Consider the following 22,503-nt stretch of genomic DNA (forward strand, 5'->3'; position numbering starts at 1 on the left):
TATATAATTCGTCAATATATAATTAAAAAAAGAATTTTTATGATTTTATTTTGTGATTTGTTTTTTCTTCTTAACCTCTAATTTTTATGATGATTGGCTACTTTTCTTTGGGTAATTTTATATCTTTTATTTAGCTTTATTTCTTATAATGCAGATATTCCCAACCACATTGATAAAGATTTTATAGTTTCAGTAAATCAGAACCATCTATCAAGTCTGTTATGGGCAAGACTCTGTTCTAAGTGAAATTGAGGGCAGAAATATTAAGAAGATCCCTACCCTTAAAGAATTTAAAATATAATCATATATGCAAGGAAATTCAAATTAGCTATTGTAGTATTTAAGTCGTATTTAACAACCAAAATGCTAAAATAAATTTGTTTATGGTATTTTATACATAAGTATTATTATTTTGTGCTCTATGATTTTTCCTAAAACATGACATTAATTACGTTTATTTTGTGGAATCATTAGACTTCCACCTGTCCATAGCCACAAGCCTTTTACTTTGTTGAGATTTGATCAATTGACAAAAATGCCTGTGCCTTATTTTGTTATCACAAAAAAATTATATAGTTTGTGTTGAGTTTTGATTATAAAATTAAATATGCTTTCCTTTAAATGTCATGTTAAGTTTAAGAGTTAGAATTTAGGTTTTACATAAAGGTTTATAATTGAGCTGTTAATTTACATAAAGGTTTATAAACACCACCTTTTAGTTAAGAAAATAAATGTCCATTAGTGAAAAAAAAAGGTAAGAATTACCTTACATGCATATAAACCACATATTTAAAATAATGGTTAAGGATAATTAACGGTGACAGAAAATGCTTATAATGTAAATGAAAATAGATGATATAGAACTATTTAGAATATGCAATCACAGATTTTGAAATGCATCTGTATATGCATGGAAAAGTTTATATGTAAACTTATACCAATCACATATCAATTCATAAATGATATCAGTTGATCTGATAATTATTTTGCCTTCTTTATTATACTTTATGTTTTTATAAGAAATTAATAATTGTTAGTGAGGGAAAATAAAAGCTGAAAACATAATTTCTCATCATTAATTACTTTATAAAATATGACAACATAAACAACACATTTTTTAATTTTAAATTATTAATATGAACTATGGTTCTTTTCTTTAGAATTAAGGATAATTGCATTTTATGTCTTTGGTGTTCCCCCACCTTTAGAACCATCAGATATCCTATAGATATTCTTCTTATAGATAAGGACATTATTATTTCACCAAATGTATATTCTTACTCAAGCTTGCATAAAAATTAATAGGCATCCAACTAATGCTTGTGATTGCCTTGTTTGGTGACTGTGAGCAGTCACCAAAGGTAAAAGGCCTTGAGTATAACATTTATTGTTTATGAATTCTATTTCTTCCCCCTTGGGTGCCCACTATTTTTAATTCTCTGGGGAACTTGGCAGTGGTACTCTTCTTGATAATACTCTGTCCTAAACATTTTCTTTACCTAGAATTATGTTTTAACACTTTGTTTTATTTTTAATTAAAGGATACAGTCTTCTTTTTTAGAATAAAAATATATTTTATGATTTCTTAGAGTGTGTACATACATCTAAATGTAGTTATCAGTCACTGTTTTAATTATTATTTATATTGCATCATAAATTATAATGAGTTTGTTAAGGTATTCATAGTCTTTTGCACATCCGTCTACCTTTTTTGGTTGTTGGTTTTTGTTTGTTTTTTAACCATCTTAGCCATTTTCAGTAGCATTAGGTATAAATCAGTAGCATTAGGTATAATCACATTGTTGTAAAATACACATTTTATTTTTTAACTACATGTTACAGTGGAGAAATGTTAATGTTCATTTTATTTCTGAGTTCTTATTAAAATTATTTTTTAAATTTATATCATGACAGCCTATGGTCCAATGTTGATTTTAAGTTCATCCCCAACAAGTTATATATAGTGGTTTTGACACATGAATACAAAGACCTGCTGATCCTGCACTGGGTTTGATTTTGCTTTTTAATTATTCAGTTAGAAGCAGACCTTTTCCTCTTCCAAACTCAGCCAATGTTAAGTGGCTGGCTACAGGGGCACCTGTGCTTGATGGCTCGGAATGTGTTAACAGCAGAATGCCACTATTTCAATGATATAGTCATGTAGGGCAGACTGAGCCAGAATAAAAACTTGCTGTTCCACATGAAGATAATCTATTATCACAGAATTCTAAATAATCTTCCAGAGAATCTGTATATCCTTCAAAACAATGAAACCCCTAAAAGCTATGCCATTTGTTTACCCTAGGTTTTGAAATGTTATAAACCTTAATTTGGAATTCTTGATGAAAACATCTGTGATGGAGATGAAAACTTAACAAGCAGAATACTCCATAAATGATACTGAAGAGATATAAACCATTTTATCTTACACGTTTATATATTACTTCTCACATCAACATAATAAATACAGAGTTAAAATAATAGAAGCCTTTTAAATTTAAGACACCTTGACTGTTGCTAAGATAGTAATAAATGAAGACATGTGATAATGATGTAGATTTGGTAGATAATACTATAAATTCAAAATATAGAACTTTAGCTTCTGGCCATGATAGAGTAACAGGGTTTAGATTTATATTCCTGCTGTAAACAACTAACAAACTGGATAAAATATATGGGGAAAATTCCCCAGTTTCTGGACATTGGACAATAGGCAGTGCAGGAGTGTGATTCCTCATAGAAAGGAAACAAAGGTGAGTCCTAGGATTTCCCTAGCTTTCTGCCTCAAGGCAAGTATCAGAATACAGGGCAGAATAGGACATCTCAAACTGAGCTCAGCAGTCTTTCTGAGTTGTAGAGACAGGAACTGAAGTTTAGGGAGGCAGAGATGACTAGAAATTATGGAATAAAATTCCAGAGATGGAGAAAGCTATGCAGAGAAAGAGCCCCTGGGAGCAACAATAGAGTTCTTGAGAGTTTGCTGAATAGCAAGACATGAATGCATGGCGATGAGACCTCACAGGGTTTGGCAAAGAATAACCTTGGAGCTATAATCTTAATGACTCCCACCCTTACACAGGGTGGAAGGCATTGAAGTTCCTACTGTCCATCATATATAATTCTCATTGGTTATTTAGGACATTCAGTGGAGACCAGAAGGGCTGGGCCTCTGTAGTGGGGCTAAACTATCTATAGAGTAAAGGCTACCCTAGACTCACCTTAAACAAGCTTGTAAATTAGCCTCTGAAGGAAACAAAATAGTGAGTAACTGTTACTGTTAAAAAGAATACAATACTATTGTAGCCCAACATCATTAAAAGGAATACAATAAGACGGAGACATACAACAACTTAAATATAACAGTGCCAAACATTCAATAAAAAATTACTAGAGGTGCAAAGGAGTGAGAACTACAAACAGGAGAGAAACTAGCCAATAGAAATAGGCTGAGAAATGACACCAATGATAGAATTAGCAGGTATGTTAAAACAGGTGTCATAACTATGTTGAGGTATTTACAAGAAGTTGGACACATTGAGGAGAGAAATTGAAAATATATAAAGAGCCAAACTCAATTCTACAGATGAAAAATAAAATATCTGAAATAAAAAAATTTAGTGGAATTAGATGTAGAGTAGTAGATATTGCAAGAAAAAGAAATTAATTAACTTGAAGACATAGTGATGGAAACATGCCAAAATGAAGCACAAAGAGAATAAAGGAAAATAAATGTACAGAGCCTTATCGAACCGTGGGATGATAATTAATTATGGTTCTGAGGGTAGGGCTCACTGAAAGTTCACATTTGACCAGATACTTGAAGCAGGCGAGGGAGTGAGCCATGTAGACATCTGTGGATAAATGATTTGGAATTATCTATGTACCTATATCTATATGTATACATATATATACATTTAGAAATAAATGATATACTGTAACCCTTTCATTTTATAATTAAGACTATTGAGTCACAAAGAGGTCAAGCAACTTATCCAAAGTTAAAAAGATATTTATTGAGACTTTTTAAAAATTGAAATTGCCAGACTATAGGAAGAGATCAAGCAACTTATCCAAGGTTAAAAATATATTTAATGAGACTTTTTAAAAATTGAAACTGCCAAAGTATAGGCACTTTGCGATTATTTCCTTCTTTCACTCTGAATATTTCCTGCTTTCTTTCATAGCATTGGCGGTCCTGCAAATCAGGTCTGTGCAAATTTTGTCATCTACTATTTCATCTCTAATACCTAATATATAGCCAGCCAACTTCAGTGCGTTTTTTTTTGCTAAGGAATTACTCTAAATTTGCAGCCCTGTCCCGTGGCACTAAGATAGTGAAAGATTTTGCATCAGAGTTACCAAGATAGATACTACTGGGAAGCACCTTTTATGATCGTGTTTCATAATGGCATTGATGGTTCCACCTTTCTTTATTTGAGTGCCACTTCACTGATGCACAGTTAAGTTCCTGGATGAGACTCAAAAGTGAAACACTACTGTTGGTATATATTTTTTGGCCTTGATATATCCTTAAATATATTCCAGAATACTAAGGCTTCTACCAAAATGAAAAAAAAAATGATCCTTCAGATGTTTCCATTTTTATCAGGCATATGGAAAATCTATCTTTTATGCCTAGGTCTCCAAGAGAAGTAAATATGAAAAATCTTGAAATCTTAAAAAGTACATTGTTTATATTACAGATAATAAAAGGCTTTAGATTATTGTTATTTGTTTTTAAAGAATCTGTCTTTGGAGAATCATCTTTGGTTATTGAGTAGAATATTTCTTCTTTATTTATTTATTTACTTTTTGAGACGGAGTCTCACTCTCTTGACCAGGCTGGAGTGCAGCGGCGTGATCTTCGCTCACTGCAACCTCCACCTCCTGGGTTCAAACGATTCTCCTGCCTCAGCCTATTGAGTGGCTGGGACTACGGGCACGTGCCACATGCCCAGCTAATTTTTGTATTTTTAGTAGAGATGGGGTTTCACCGTGTTGGCCAGGATGGTCTCGATCTCTTGACCTCGTGATCTGCCCGCCTCGGCGTTCCAAAGTGCTGGGATTACAGGCGTGAGCCACCACATCTGGCCTGAGTAGAATATTTCTAATTACATTTTTTTGCTGACCTCATTTCAAGGTGTAATATTTTAAATTTATGCCGAAGTTTAATAATATATTGTTTAGGCTTAAGTTTGGCTGAAAATATCAGACTACTCTAAATAACAGTGCTTTAAACAAGATCCAATTTTGTCTCTCATTAGAAAGTTTAAGCACACACCCTAAAGCTATTATGATCTTTCAAGATCAGGAAGCTTTTTATTCTACTTTGAGTGGCCTTCATTGCCAGGCTTTCCTCATGGTTCATGATGGCGGCTTCAGCAGTTAATCAAGTCTGCATTTCAGTGAGCATAAATGAGTACAGTGAAAGAAAAAGGTGCTTTTTGCCTCATTAAGCACTACCCAGAAGTTGCACACCCCATTTTGTTTATATACTCTTGACTAGAAGCTAGTTACATGGTCCTGTCTAACTGCATAAGAGGTCTTGCAAATGTAGTATGTAATCTTTAAGGCCATGTACCTGGCTACAACTTGTATGTTCTAACTAAGAAAGAAACGGAGAGTGGATAGTAGAGATTATTTAGCTGCTTCCACCATAGTAACTTAAAATGGAAAATCAAAAGCTGAATTTTGGAAAAAAATAGAGAATAAAAATATTTTCCTTTTAGTATGCACATCACAAGACAAAGCTGGTTAAAAAAATGTTTTTAGTGTTGCTTAGATATTTCACAGTAAGAGATATAGACTTGGGAGTCATCAACATATGGATCATAGTGGAAGCCACAGAGTGGTTGAGATTTCTCAGGAGACCATACAGAGCAGGATGAGAAGAGAGTGCAAAATTACATTCAAAGGAACTCTTTAATGGTAGAGTAAGGAGAAGGAGCCAATGGAGGGAGTTCAGAAGCGTCATTATGAGAAGTAGGCAACAAAGCTACATGTATATGTGTGACACAATTCCAAAGAGTTTCAAGAAGAAGGTGCATGACATGCTGTAGAATCATCAAGAACAATGAGGCTGAAAAATAGGCTGTTAGTCTGTGGTCAGTTGGCCAGAGGACCTTTAGTTGTTAAGGAATGGATGTGAATTGAAGAAGGAGGGACAACCTATGTACACCAATCATTCAAGAAATTTGATTATATAGTCACTTGGGGTATGTGTATAGCAATAGAGATGTAAAGAGACAAGGAGACAAAATTGGAGATACCACAAAGGCTGAGGATAATTTATACAGTGAGATCACAGTAAGCAAGATATAAAACCCATGCACAGATGTGAGACTTAACGATCAGGAAAAATCATTTCTTCTTTAAGACAGAGGTAAGAAGATAAGACTATGTATCATTATATATTCATTTAGTTATTTTTCTTTCCACAAACAAGTATTTATGTGGGACAAGTATTTTTTTTTTTTTTGCACTGTTTTAGAGAATCTAAGAGATCAAAAAATGTATAATTTTCTCATGACAAGCCTCCTATATTTCTCATACAGGGAACCAGTTTTTCAGGTTAACTTTGGAATGCCGTGGCTGAGAAGAGGGGTTCATTCAGATGGTTAGAGGGCCCTAAAATTTTATTTTTTCTTTACAAATGTCATTTGAAAATATTAAAGCATGAAGGTAGACACTATATATTATATAATATGCAATTTATTTTATCAGGGATAAAAGATGGTTTTAAAAAATTTTACTACTTTGGAACAGAAAAAGGTTGAAAATAAAATAAAGTCTATCTAATGAAGTACATCTAAAGTAAAATAACTTGAAAATATAATTCAGAAAGTCGTCAGAGAATTTAATGAAAATGTTTACTAAGTTGTTTCGTACATTGTAAGAAAAATTATTTTTATTTCTAAATCAAAATTCAAGGGAAAAAAGTATTAGCAGTCTGCAGAGCTTAAAATGATATACAAAGTTAAAATTATTTCATAAGTTGTTTCTGCACTATTCTAGGTAATCAGCATAATTTATAATTAGACAATATTTCTAAGATTAATTTTCTAAAGGACTTCAACAGATGCTAGATGATTATTTGATATGTTACCCATATTGTAGATGATTATAGCCATAGACTTAATTTCCTTAACTCTGTTTTTTTAATGTGTCGTGTTTTATGAAGGTAATAGTTTATGAAGATGATAAATATGAATTATCTCTGATGATGGCTATCATTTTCATAAACATGAAGCATCCCTCGGTCATCTCATGACAATCTTTTATAGCCGTATCTATCAAATGCATTACTTAGTTGACATTTACCACAGATTTGAATTTCTTGCATTGCTAGTGTTCATATGAAAACTCCTGAAGTGAATCATTAGCTCATAAAGAGATGTAATTACACTTTATTTAGTATGTCTCCTTGTGTGCCCTGTGGAGTATTTTATCATTGGTATTTGATGATTAATTCCAACAAAGTGTTCAGTTTGTTAAGCAGACTGGGTTTATTTATTTTTATTTTTAAATGTACTACACTTTATTTAACATACATATAATGTCCTATCTTGTTGGATCCTTTTCTTGAGAGAGTAGCAATTATTCCATATTTAATTTTTAAAAAATTCTTGGTCCTTACATCTTTGGCTCACTTTTTATTTTTCTAGGATTGTAAAGCAGATTTATTTGTGTATGGTTTCTTCTAATGTGTTCAAGTTTTGCTTTCTATTTTTACTTTGAAGGTAGAGCATAGACTTCATTAAATTTTCTCAGAAGAGAAATCTTTAGAAGGTAAATTATGTTGAAAAATTGCTTCTACTTCTGTACCCTATTGGAGTTATTTGACTTCCATTACTGTTAGCACTACCTCACTCCCGTCCCCCTTTTGAATATGCTGGCCCAAACTTGGAACAAAACAACAAAAAGAGGGAGGGGGAAATAAGAACCCCCATCCCCACCCCAAAACATGGTTTCTTGGTTTCCTTCAGCACAGCTGAGGCAGGCTAGCATTTTGTTAAAAGCATTACTGAATACTAAGAAGGAATAAATTAGAACAAATACAGAAAACATAAACTATTTAAAAACAGTTAACCCTAAAATAGTAGTCTTCAATTGTTTTTCTTAGTGCATGCCTATCAGTAATTTTTTGAGCAAGCATCCATAGTAGTTATTGATTTATACATTAACTATATGTATCACTATTTAATGTAATAAAGCGTGTAAGGTTATCTTAATTTTATTATTTAAATTGTACTATTCAGATAGAATTTTAATACATCAGTGATGTTTCAGTGGGTATAATATTGCATGGTATTACTTTTTTTTGTTTTTGTTTTTGTTTTGTGGCGGAGTCTCACTCTGTCACCCAGGCTGGAGTGCAGTGCGCAATCTCAGCTCACTACAACCTCCACATCCCGAGTTCAAGCAATCCTCCTGCCTCAGCCTCCCAAGTAGCTGGGATTACAGGTTCCCACCACCACACGTGGCTACTTGTTGTGTTTTTTAGTAGAGACAGGGTTTCACCATGTTGGCCAGGCTGGTCTCGAACTCCTGACCACAAGTGATCCATCCATCTCGGCCTCCCAAAGTGCTTGTATTACAGGCGTTAGCCATTGCACCCGGCCTGTATGGTATTACTTTTTAAATATTTGTTTAATACTTTGTTATAACAACTTGTAAGTTTAATTTTTAATTAAGTTTATTCCAATTGTTGGTTTTAATGGCTGACATAATTGGAAAGCTGCCTCACTGAGATACATCATATTGAAGAGATGAAAAGGGCATCATTGACTGTACTCAGGATACTTATTTTTCAGTCCCATCTATTTTGCAAAGGTTTGCTGACATAAGGCTAGTAAATTTTCATCTTCCTTGTAAAATGAGTTATTTCAATTTAATGGGATAGTATTGCCTTTTTTATTCAAATAAATTAGTTTTGTTTTTAATCCATATTTTTGAGTGTGTTTTACAGGAATATTTTTAAAGTGTGTATACAGGTTATGAGTATTAATTTAGTTAAAATAATAAAATTTTTATTATTAACTGATTAACTGTACATGGTAAATTGTAATATGCCACAATTAACTGAAAACAAATGAAGGATTGAAGAGCCCTTGGCAATTCTTTCTTGTTGTTGAGTGTTCCTGTTCCTTTGTATACTTAACATAGTGTTATCTGTGGCCTTCTGACATGAGGAAGGACTCCAATGATAGTCTACTGTATTAAATATTAATAAACTATGGCTGGGCACAGTGGCTCACACCTGTAATCCCAGCACTTTGGGAGGCCAAGGTGGGCAGATCACCTGAGGTCAAGAGTTTGAGACCAGCCTGGCCAACATGGTGAAACCCTGTCTCTACTAAAAGCACAAAAATTAACTGGGTGTGGTGATGCGTGCCTGTAGTCCCAGCTAATCAGGAAGCTGAGGCAGGAGAATCGCTCGAACCCAGGCGGCAGAGGTTGTAGTGAGCCGAGATTGCGTCACTGCACTCCAACCTGGGTGACAGAGCAAGACTCTGTCTCAAAAAAAAAAAAAAAAAAAAAAAAGTAATTGAAGAGGATTTTGCTTGACTGTCTTAAATCATGTGCCGACCTCTTGGACAGTCACTATGGTCAGGAAGGTTAGGTACTATGATTGGCCCAGTGGCAGCCCAGGTTGGGTCATGTATTCACCCCTGTGTTCTGGGGCATGAGATATAATGCCAGAAAAAATGCAAGAATAGTAGAAACATGGCTCATGAGGTTAACTCCAGCTATTCCAGTTTGTACATACTAATTTTTTATTTTACAATTAGTCACAGCAGGTTTAAAGCACATTACTGTTTTGATAGGAAGATGGTAAATTGATTATGAAGGTATTAGTCACATGAACTAGGGAACAGGGGGAAAAATCTAGAAGGAAAAGACATGAGATGCATAAGACAGATTGCAGACTTTACAACAGGCTTTGTTTTAGTTTTTTTAAACACAGGGTTTATTCAACTGAAGGAAAGGAATTACGATATGTTTTTGTTGTGTGCAGTTTTGAACAATACAGTTTTGCTTAGCACAACTTATTAATTTTTCAACTTCATCTGTTTCATTACAAAGATTTTTTCCCAAGGAGCCATTAATTTGAATTATCATAATATGTGATTTGAACTGTAATGTCACTTAATTTTAAAGTTCTTTGAGAACACATTGCAATGTTAATAAGTGAACGTTTTTCAAATACAGAGTTCTTTGGAAATAAGTGTAAGTTATTCTAGTTTTTACACAGACTGGCAAGAATTCAGCAAAAATTCAACCAATTTTTTTTTACAGTCTTTTCACCCCCTTTTAGTAGTCAGAACAAGATTATAGTTTCCAGATGAAATTCTGAATGTCACATAGTGATGACATACATTTTCCTGGTTGGCTCAGCATGAGATGCAATTTTGTATGCCATGTCACGCTGACTTGCAGAATCCAAAAGCTATTATTTCTCAAGGGGCTTTCAAGAGTGATAGTATTAAATGCAGTTTTTATTTTGATGAAAAGTCTCATGCATTATTGCAGTTCTGTGGCAAGTTTCTTAAAGCTTTGAATATTGTCTAGCTTGTAGAAATTTTAAAAATAGTACTACATAAAGGTCACTTTCTCTTCAAGTTATTTAAATTTATATTGCCAAATACAGTTGCCAAAAATAATGATGAGTGTAAAATATAAATCAAGAATTAGGAAGGTATAGTATATAAACCAGTAGCTTAGGGACCAAAACACCTAAGTTTTTATCTTACCCTACCCCATGTTAAGCTAACATCACACGGTCTTGTTTTCTTCATTTATAAAATGATGATAAGTTTACCCAGCAATACCTCAAGTAAAGTAAGATATGTGAAAGTTCTTTAAAATGATAAAACACAATTCAGAAGGTGAAGATCATATTTTTGATGTTTGAATTTTAAAGGGAAAGCTGTAGACTTCAAGCATGGTGAAGCTTATTTTGACTAATAGTTTCTAGCCTTGTGGTAAAATTTTATTCTTTCTTTTTTCCTTTGGATCTTAATCATCGACAAGTTGCCTTAAATCTCAGTGTATCAGTACAGATGCCTACATAATGAAATTTATTTCACACTGATGATCTGCCTTCTTTTTTAGACTTGTCTAACTGACCTGCTTTGTTATACCAGTCTTATTTTTTTTTTTCTCTTTTTTAAAGGTGCCTCATATCCAACTGCCTACACATCTCTGCTTAGGTATTTTATGGGGTGCTCAAGCCTAACATGTCTTGTTTCATCTGCCTTCCTAAATTTATACAACTGTGTACCTTTCTCCCAACCTTCATTCACCATGATGCTCAAGGCTGAGACCTAGGATTCATCCTTAGTGTCTCCCTTTCCTGTCCATTCCACTTCCAAGTTGTATCTTGAATCTTTTTGTCTGTTCATATGCCACAACAAATGGAGCCACATCATTTTTTGTACGGAGTAATGTAAGCATATGCTAACTAGTCTTACTGGTGCCATTTGGTATTATATTATCCTCTGATCTCAGTTACCTCAATTCATTGTCCACATGGCAGCAAGAGTCATCTTATTAAAAAACTAAATTAGATCATGTCTCTCCCTGCTTAATCACAGTAGTTGCTTCCTATTGCACTTAAGATATAACCCAGACTTCTTACCATGCTCTACACAGTTGAATCTTATCTAACCTCCATTAGGTTCTCCCATGGCATCTTTGTCATTTTTCCTTACATGGATCCTGTTTCATTTTCTTATATACTTCATCCTTTTTTTCTTTTTTTTTTTTTTCTTGAGATGGAGTCTTGCTCTGTCGCCCAGGCTGGAGTGTAGTGGCGTGATCTTGGCTCACTGCAACTTCCCACCTCCCAGTTTCAAGCGATTCTCCTGCCTCGGCCTCCTGAGTAGCTGGGACTACAGGCACCCACCACCAACACCAGTTAATTTTTGTATTTTTAGTAGAGATGGTGTTTCACCATATTGGCCAGGCTGGTATCAAACTCCTGACCTTGTAATCCACCCAACTCAGCCTCCCAAAGTGCTTGGATTACAGGCGTGAGCCACCATGCCCAGCTGCTGTATACTTTTCATACTGCAGGTCTTAGTTTAGATGATCAATAAAAAAACTTCTGTATTCCCTAAAATAGGTCTGTACCACTCACCAAGGATTCTTTAACACCCCTTTCTATCCTTAGAACACTTATCATGTATCCTGTTCTTGTTTTGTTTTTTTTTTTTTAATTCTCTCCTTCTCTAGAATATATCTCAAGGGCTATATGTGACTTGTTCATTTTTGTATTCCCAGAGTCTAATAGCCATTTCTGGTATTGAGCAAATATGTATTAAATACTTGTTGCATGAATGAATTAACCTTTTTGTTTCTCGTTATTTTCATTCAGAGATGTAAAACTCTCATTCCTTAATCTTTTACACCCCTGTTCTTTAATTGATTTAAGTTGATGTCCTATAACTTTTCATATCTGTTCTGGTTTCTCACAGATATTTATCAAATATTCAGAAGGAGTTAGCAGCTCATGGCACAATTTCACTTCGTGTGCATAATCTTCCAGTGTATTCCTGCTACATCAGAAATTTAGATATATTTTAAAATGTTGAATTATTATAAGAATGGTCCAAGTACTATGCAGGATATTAAGATAAAATTTTACCTCTAGTCAGTGTTCTCCACTCTGTGCTAGTGGGTTGGGAAATTGCAGGTAATGTATGACATGGCTTCTGTTATGATGAACTTTAGGTTATATCTGGAGAGAGAAAAGTAACGTACAAATAGTAGACTTTAGAGAACTGAGGAAAATTGAGTGGAAGGAATCATTACTATAGATTTTAGGAATTAGAAAAGTTTTCATTGAGAAGACCTTAGGATAGGTGTTAGATAGGGTTTGTAACAATCATGAAGGTGCTTTCATTTGGATGGGAACAAATGAAATCAGAGAGAAGACACTGATTGGAGTAAAGAGTCTTTAGTGGAAATAGTGGAAAATAAAGTTGAACAGAGTTTCAGAGAATCAAGACCAACTTATACAGGGCTTTGAAAGCCATGTAGAGAACTTTGACTTTCTACCAGAGATTCATTCTTAAGTAGTATCCTACAGCTGAGAATTGTCTGTAGGATGGAACTGAAGGAGGAAGACCCTTTTCAGAACTGTGAGTAAATCTTTATAGTGATGAACATTTTCAACAAATTGGTAGCCAGGGAAACAAAGAAGAAAGTACAGATTTAGGTTATTTCTGAAACTAAAAATTGACTTTTTTTCTTACCCTTTAAAAAAGGTATATGTAAATTTATGTTTATTTCTTTTGAGAGAGTCCCAAGTCATTTTTAGGATCATGAATGATAATAGCTTCTTTTTCATAGTCATACATATGTGGTTTAGAATAAAGTGAGAGGTCATCAGTGCTTCTACAATTATTGTACTTTCTACATTATGATACAATTTTTTGCTATCCATCTATTTCTCTCCTTATGAGAGCCCCTCAGAGATGTGACCCCAGTCTCTTTGTTTCTCCGTGACCTAGCACAAGTAGGCACTCAGTTATACTTATTGAATTGAACTAAGCGACTTTTCCATAGCTCATAAGTCTTGGAAGAGGCCAGCATTTTCCTTTATCTCATTTTCTTTTCTTTTTTTTTGCCTATTAATTAGTTTATTTTTTTATTTTTTTTATTATACTTTAAGTTCTAGGGTACATGTGCACAACGTGCAGGTTTGTTACATATGTATACATGTGCCATGTTGGTGTGCTGCACCCATTAACTTATCTCATTTTCAAGTGTTTTCCAAGCCACATCAACAGAATGTAAGAATGCAATGTAATAAGATTCACAAGTTGGCATCTGTTTGACTTTATTCCTGCTGTGCTGCTGAAATTTTAAAAATCTTTTTGTGATCTTCTAAAGACATGAGGAAATGCGGGATTGAGAGAAAGGCGATGAGGATGAGATTCCCTTCTGCTATGTTCTTCAACCTGTATTCTTGCCAAAATTCTTCTCTTCATGGACTAGCAAGGAGGACAATATGGCTGGTGCAGAGAGAGCACTGGGAAGAGGGATGTAAGAGGAAGTAAAAAAAGACAAGAGGAAGCCAGATCCTGTAGGGACTTACAAATCATTGTAATGACTTTGACTAATAAAAGTGAGCAAGATGGGATGGCATTTAAGGGTTTTGAGTAGAGGCATGATATAACCTTTTTTGGCTATTTTACCAATATTAATCTTGATGCTATATTGAGAATGCACTGTAGGGAGAAAAGTGTAGAAGGAGATAAGCCGGGTGCCATATGGCTCTTGGCCATAGTGTATATCTATAATCATGGTAACTTTGCCAGGTAGTATTACTAGAGGATGCAAGGTCAAATTCAGGATCTATTTTAAGATAGAGCCAATCAGATTATAGTAATTTTCAGGATGTATGGTGTAACAGAGAAGGGTCATGGTTTTGTTTGTTTGTTTGTTTGTTTTTGCAGCCAGAAAGGTGGATTAGGTATTTATTGAAACTTGGAGGACTATAAGGTGAAGAGCATAGGGGCTTTTGAGAAAGAGACTCAAGAGTTTTGCTTTGGCTATGTTAAATTTGAAATTCCTATTAACTATCCAAATGGAGATGTTCAGTACGCAGTTGGATAAATAGTCTGGAGCTTACAGGATAGATCCAGACAATTCCCTGGAAATAGAATCCTCATAGAGGATACTTAAAGCCATGACATTGAGATCCTCTAAGAAGAAAGTGTTTGTAGAGAAGAGAAATGGCCCAAGTACTGAACCCTTGGACATGCCAGCATTTTGTGGTCTGGAGAATGAAGAATTAGCAAGAAAACTGAGAAAGAGCTACAACTGAGGTAGAATGGGAACATAGAGATGGTAGTGTTCAGAAAGAAGTGAAGACTGTGTTTTAAGGATGTGGAAATGATCAACTTTTTCAGATTCCTCTAATAGTTCAGTGTTAAACAATGGCTCTAAAAAACTACCACAGAAATATGAGTGACTCAACATAGCAGAATTCATTTCTAGTTCTAGGAAAGTCCATTACTGAGTCCACAGTATGATAGCTCTTCTCCAAGCAGTGAATCAGCCACCTTCCATTTAGCCACTCTGAGGATCCTTAGGGCCTCAGATTCAGAAAAGAGTTTTAGGAAGATAAAGATTTTGCTGATGACATATCATGAGTTCTAGATGGCAGAATGGAGGAGATTGCAGTGTGTGGAGTGAGAGATGAGGTCAGGTGGGGATTGCACAGGTCTGTTTAGTGATGAGAATCTGGGTGATGAGGGGTTTTGTTAGAATTTTGGGTTTTTCCTGATGGCTGATGTAAACAGAATACAAATGGCATAAAGGAATTAGTACTGGGGTTTCTAACGCAGAATTAGGTGGCAAGGCTGTGAGGATTGGGGCTGGAGGGATGTGGTCTTTAATCCCTCTGGGATTACAGGCATGAGCCACCATGCCCAGCCTGAAACAAGTTTGAAGATACTTAAATCATACATTCAGTAAATATATACAATTGTATACTTAGTGGATTTTTAAAATATTTGTAATTAGATATGTCAAATTAAATCATCAAAAAATAATCAAATTTTTAGGCCTGGGGTTTTTCTTTGGATTGCAAAGACCCCCACAAAATAACCAAGGATCATAACTTTCTTTTTCCGCTCTCCACTTACAGGAAAAACAATTAAATGCAGATCAAGTAAACATATTTAATGGATTTATTTAAGTTAACATCCGGACTACATACTGGGGTCATAATAGATTCAACTTACAATTCTTGTATCAGGAATCAAATAAGATGAGAAGAGTTTTGAGTATTAGCAAAACAACTCCTAGTTAGTCTCTATTTTCACTCTCTTCCTCTTCCAATTATATATCCTTTGTGTTAATATAAGAATTTTCACTTCATAACTCAGGAATGGAAAACCAAATACTATATACTCTCACTTATAAGTTTGAGCTAAGCTATGGGTATGCAAAGGCATACAGAGTGGTATAATGGACATGAGACTAAAAAGGTGGGATGGGGGAATACTTGGGTGACAGGTGCGCTAAAATTTCAGATTTCACCACTCTACCATTTATCTCTGTAACCAAAAACCAATTGTATCCCTAAAGCTATTGAAAAATTTAAAAATTTGTTAAAAATAAAAAGAACTTTCACTTCTAAAACTCAAATTTTATTACATTTAATTGCTTAACAGTTTTCACTATCTCTTGGTACCTTCAGGACGAACTTCATGTTTCTTTGCAAGATATTTAAGACCCTGCACAAGTAGGCCTTATCTTGTCTTTCTGGCCTTACCTCTAGTATACCAGTTGCATTTTTTGTGTGGTATACTTCACTCACACTAAACTACTTACAATGCACTTTGTGAATCTATGCCTTTGTGCATCTTCTTTCTGTCTGCTAGTCCTTCTGTCTTTGATTTAAGAATTCTTTCTCAAACAAATTCCATGTTACCTCCTTTGTGGAATCTTTCCTGCCAATATTTGAGTGAATTAATTCAATCTTGCTGTGTTACCAGAATTATTTATTTATTATTATAATTTAAGTTCTGGGATACATGTGCAGAACATGAATGTTTGTTACATAGGTATACACGTGCCATGGTGGTTTGCTGCACCCATCTACCCGTCATCTACATTAGGTATTTCTCAAAATGTTATCCCTCCCCTAGCCTCCCACCCCGCGATGGGGGCCAGTGTGTGATGTTCCCCTCCCAGTGTCCATGTGTTCTTGTTGTTCAACTCCCACTTACAAGTGAGATCATGTGGTGTTTGGTTTTCTGTTCTTGTGTTAGTTTGCTGAGAATGATGGTTTCCAGCTTCATCATGTCCCTGCAAAGGACATAAACTCATCCTTTTTTATGGCTGCATAGTAATCCGTGGTGTATATGTGCCACATTTTCTTAATCCAGTCTATCATTGATGGGCGTTTGGGTTGGTTCCAAGTCTTTGCTATTGTGAATAGTGTTGCAATAAACATACGTGTGCATGTGTCTTTATACTAGAATGATTTATAATCCTTTGGGTATATACCTGGTAGTGGGATTGCTGGATCAAATGGTATTTCTGGTTCTAGATCCTTGAGGAATTGCCATACTGTCTTCCACAATGGTTGAACTAATTTGCACTCCCACCAATGGTGTAAAGTGTTCCTATTCTCTGCATCCTCTCCAGCATCTGTTGTTTCCTGACTTTTTAATAATCGCCATTCTAACCGGCATGAGATGGTATCTCATTGTGGTTTTGATTTGCATTTCTCTAATGACCAGTGATGATGAGCTTTTATTGATATGATTGTAGGCCACATAAATGCCTTCTTTTGAGAAGTGTCTGTTCATATCCTTCGCCCACTTTTTGATGGGGTTGTTTGTTTTTTTCTTGTAAATTTGTTTAAGTTCTTTGTAAATTCTGGATATTAGCCCTTTGTCATATGGATAGATTGCAAAAAGTTTCTCCCATTCTGCATATAGCCTGTTCACTCTGATGATAGTTTCTTTTGCTGTGCAGAAGCTCTTTAGTTTATTTAGATCCCATTTGTCAATTTTGGTTTTTGTTGCCATTGCTTTTGGTGTTTTAGTTATGAAGTCTTTGCCCATGCCTATGTCCTGAATGGTACTGCCTCCGTTTTCTTCTAGGGTTTTTATGGTTTTCGTCTTACATTTAAGGTTTTAATCCATCTTGAGTTAATTTTTGTATAAGGTGTAAGGAAGGGCCCAGTTTCAGTTTTCTGCATATGGCTAGCCAGTTTTCCCAACACTGTTTATTAAATGGGGAATTCTTTCTCCATTGCTTTTTTTTCAGGTTTGTCAAAGATCAGATGGTTGTAGATGTGTGGTGTTATTTCTGAGGCCACTGCTCTGTTCCATTGGTCTATATATCAGTTTTGGTACCAGCACCATGCTGTTTGGTTACTGTAGCCTTGTAGGATAGTTTGAATTCAAGTAGTGTGATGCCTCCAGCTTTGTTCTTTTTGCTTAGGATTGTCTTGGCTATGCGGGCTCTTTTGCAGTTCCATGTGAAATTTAAAGTAGTTTTTTTATAATTCTTTGAAGAAAGTCAATGGTAGCTTGATGGGGATAGCACTGAATGTATAAATTACTTTGGGCAGTTGACCATTTTTGCGATATTGATTCTTCCTATCTATGAGTATGGAATGTTTTTCCATTTGTATGTGTCCTCTCTTATTTCGTTGAGCAGTGGTTTGTAGTTCTCCTTGAAGAGGTCCTTCACATCCCTTGTAAGTTGTATTCCTAGGTATTTTATTCTCTTAGTATCAATTGTTAATGGGAATTCCCACATGATTTGGCTCTCTGTTTGTCTGTTATTGGTGTATAGGAATGCTTGTGATTTTTGCACATTGATTTTGTATCCTGAGACTTTGTTGAAGTTGGTTATCAGCTTAAGGAGGTTTTTGGCTAAGATGGTGGGGTTTTCTAAATATACAATCATGTCATCTGCAAACAGAGACAATTTGACTTCCTGTCTTCCTATATGAATACCCTTTATTTCTTTCTCATGCCTGATTGCCCTGGCCAGAACTTCCAATACTATGTGGAATAGGAGTGGTAAGAGAGGGCATCCTTGTCTTTTGCTGGTTTTCAAAGGGAATGCTTCCAGCTTTTGCCCTTCCAGTATGATATTGACTGTGGGTTTGTCATAAATAGCTCTTATTATTTTGAGATACATTCCATCAATACCTAGTTTATTGAGAGTTTTTAGCATGAAGGGGTGTTGAATTTTATTGAAGTCCTTTGCTGCACCTATTGAGATAATCATGTGGTTTAGTCATTGGTTCTGTTTGTGTGTTATTGATTTGCGTATGTTGAACCAGCCTTGCATTCCAGGGGTGAAGCCAACTTGACCATGGTGTATAAGCTTTTTGATGTGCTGCTGGATTTGGTTTGCCAGTATTTTATTGAGGATTTTTGTGTTGATGTTCATCAGGGATATTGGCCTGAAATTTTCTTTTTTTGTTGTTTCTCTGTAGGTTTTGATATCAGGAAGATGCTGGCCTCATAAAATGAGTTAGGAAGGAGTCCCTCTTTTTATATTGTTTGGAATAGTTTCAGAAGGAATAGTACCAGCTCCTCTTTGTACCTCTGGTAGAATTCAGCTGTGAATCCATATGGTCCTGGGTTTTTTTTTGTTGGTAGGCTATTAATTACTGCCTCAATTTCAGAACTTGTTATTGGTCTATTCAGGGATTCAACTTCTTCCTGGTTTACTCTTGGGAGGGTGTATATGTCCATGAATTTGTCCATTTCTTCTAGATTTTCTAGTTTATTTGCATAGAGGTGTTTATAGTATTCTCTGATGGTAGTTTGTATTTCTGTGGGATCAGTGGTGATCTCCCCTTTATCATTTTTTATTGTGTCTATTTGATTCTTCTCTCTTAGTTATTTCTTGTCTTTTGCTGGCTTTTGGATTTGTTTGCTGTTGTTTCTGTAGTTCTTTTAATTGTGATGTTAGGATGTTGATTTTCGATCTTTTCTGCTTTCTCCTGTGGGCATTTAGTGCTATAAATTTCCCTCTAAACACTGCTTTAGCTGTGTCCCCGAGATTCTGGTACATTGTGTCTTAGTTCTCATTGGTTTCAAAGAACTTATTTATTTCTGCCTTAATTTTATTATTTACCCAGTAGTCATTCAGGAGCAGGTTGTTCAGTTTCCATATAGCTGTGCGGTTGTGAGTGACTTTTTAAATCTTGAGTTCTAATTTTATTGCACTGTGGTCTGAGAGACTGTTATGATTTCCATTCTTTTGCATTTGCTGAGGAGTGTTTTACACCCAATTATGTGGTCAATTTTAGAATAAGTGTGATGTGGTGCTGAGAAGAATGTATATTCTGTTGATTTGGAATGGAGAGTTCTGTCGATGTCTATTAGGTCTGCTTGGTCCAGAGCTGAGTTCAAGTCCTGAATATCGTTGTTAATTTTCTGTCTCATTGATCTGTCTAACATTGACAATGGGGTGTTAAAGTGTCCCACTGTTATTGTGTGGGAGTCTAAGTCTCTTTGTATGTCTCTAAGAACTTTGTATGAATCTGGGTGCTCCTGTATTGGGTGCATATATATTTAGGCTAGTTAGCTTGATCCCTTTATCATTATGTAATGCCCTTCTTTGTCTTTTTGATCTTTGTTGGTTTAAAGTCTGTTTTATCAGAGACTAGGATTGCAACCCCTGCTTTTTTTTTTGCTTTCCATTTGCTTGGTAGATCTTCCTCCATCCCTTTATTTTGAGCTTATGTATGTCTTTGGACATGAGATGGGTCTCTTGAATACAGCACACTGATGGGTCTTGACTCTGTATCCCATTTGCCAGTCTATATCTTTTAATTGTGGCATTTAGCCCATTTACATTTAAGGTTAATATTGTTATGTGTGAATTTGATCCTGTCATCATGATGCTAGCTGGTTATTTTGCCCGTTAGTTGATGCAGTTTCTTCATAGTGTCAATGGTCTTTACAATTTGGTATGTTTTTGCAGTGGCTGGTACTGGTTTTTCCTTTTTATGTTTTATGCTTCGTTCAGAAGCTCTTCTAAGTCAGGCCTGGTGGTGGCAAAATTTCTCAGCATTTCCTTTCTGTAAAGGATTTTATTTCTCCTTCGCTTATGAAGTTTAGTTTGGCTGGATATGAAATTTTGGGTTGAAAATCCTTTTCTTTGAGAATGTCGAATATTGGCCCCCATTCTCTTCTGGCTTGTACGGTTTCTGCCAGGAGATCCGATGTTAGTCTGATGCGTTTCCCTTTGTGGGTAACCCGAACTTTCTCTTTGGCTTCCCTTAACATTTTTTCCTTCATTTCAACGATCATTATGTGTCTTGGGGTTGCTCTTCTCAAGGAGTATCTTTGTGATGTTCTCTGTATTTCCTGCATTTGAATGTTGGCTTGTTTTGCTAGGTTGAAGAAGTTCTCCTGGATAATATCCTGAAGACTATTTTCCAACTTGGTTCCATTTTCCAAGTCACTTTCAGGTACACCAATCAAATGTATGTTTGGTCTTTTCACATAGTCCCATATTTCTTGGAGGCTTTATTCATTCCTTTTCATTCTTTTTTCTCTAATCTTGTCTTCACACTTTATTTCATTAAGTTGATCTTCAATCTCTGATATCCTTTCTTCTGCTTGATTGATTTGGCTATTGACACTTGTGTATGCTTCTCAAAGTTCTCGTGTTGTGTTTTTCATCTCCATCAGGTCGTTTATCTTCTTCTCTAAACTGGATATTCTAGTTAGCAATTCCTCTAACCCTTTTTCCCGGTTCTTAGCTTCCTTGCATTTGGTTAGAACATGCTCCTTTAGCTCGGAGGAGTTTGTTATTACCCACCTTCCGAAGCCTGCCTCTATCAATTTGTCAAACTCATTCTCCATCCAGTTTTGTTTCCTTGCTGCAAGGAGTTGTGATCCTTTGGATAAGAGGCATTCTGGATTTTGTACTTTACAGCCTTTTTAGGCTGGTTTTTCCATAGTCTTCATGGATCTATCTACCTTTGGTCTTTGATGTTGGTGACCTTTAGATGGGGTTTCTGTGTCATTGTCCTTTTTGTTGATGTTGATGCTATTCCTTTCTGTTTGATAGTTTTCCTTATAACAGTCAGGCTCCTCTGCTGCAGGTCTGCTGGAGTTTGCTGGAGGTCCACTCCAGAACCTGTTTGCCTGGGTATCACCAGCAGAGGCTGCAGAACAGCAAAGATTGCTGCCTGTTCCTTCCTCTGGAAGCTTCATCCCAGAGGGGCACCCACCAGATGCCAGCTGGAGCTCTCCTGTATGTGGTGTCTGTCGACCCTTGCTAGGAGGTGTCTCCCAGTCAGGAAGCACGGGGGTCGGGGACCCACGTGAGGAGGCAGTCTGTCCCTTAGCAGAGCTCACACACTGTTCTGGGAGATACACTGCTGTCTTCAGAGCTGGCAGGCAGGAACATTTAAGCCTGCTGATGCTGCGCCCACAGCCGCACCTTCCTGCAGGTGCTCTGTCCTAGGGAGATGGGAGTTTTATCTATAAGCCCCTGACTGGGGCTGCTGCCTTTCTTTCAGAGATGCTCTGCGCAGAGAGGAGGAATCTAGAGAGGTAGTCTGGCCACAGTGGCTTTGTGGTGCTGCAGTGGGCTCTTCCCAGTTCAGACTTCCCAATGGCTTTGTTTACACTGTGTGGGGAAAATCACCTATTCAAGCCTCAGTAAGGGTGGATGCCCCCGCCCCCCCACCAAGCTCCAGAGTTCCAGCTTGACTTCAGACTGCTGTCCTGGCAGTAAGAATTTCAAGCCAGTGGATCTTAGCTTTCTGGGCTCCGTGGGGGTGGGATCCGCTGAGTGAGACCACTTGCCTCCCTGACTTCAGTCCCCTTTCCAGGGGAGCAAATGGTCTGTCTCGCTGGCATTCCAGACACCACTGGCATATGAAAAAAAAACTCCTGCAGCTAGCTCAGTATCTGCCCAAATGGCCACCCAGTTTTGTGCTTGAGACCCAGAGCCCTGTTGGCGTAGGCCCCTGAGGGAATCACCTGGTCT

General features: G+C 36.1%; 1 protein-coding gene across 32 annotated transcripts in view; it reads left to right on the plus strand.

Moving 5' to 3' along the window:
- VPS13B (vacuolar protein sorting 13 homolog B) overlaps positions 1-22,503 on the plus strand; it is an 869,944-nt gene that overhangs the window by 375,169 nt on the left and 472,272 nt on the right. The gene's annotated exons all lie outside the window — the stretch shown is intronic.

The sequence above is a fragment of the Gorilla gorilla genome, chromosome 7 (genome assembly GCF_029281585.2).
Source record: "Gorilla gorilla gorilla isolate KB3781 chromosome 7, NHGRI_mGorGor1-v2.1_pri, whole genome shotgun sequence".
NCBI lineage: Eukaryota > Metazoa > Chordata > Mammalia > Primates > Hominidae > Gorilla > Gorilla gorilla.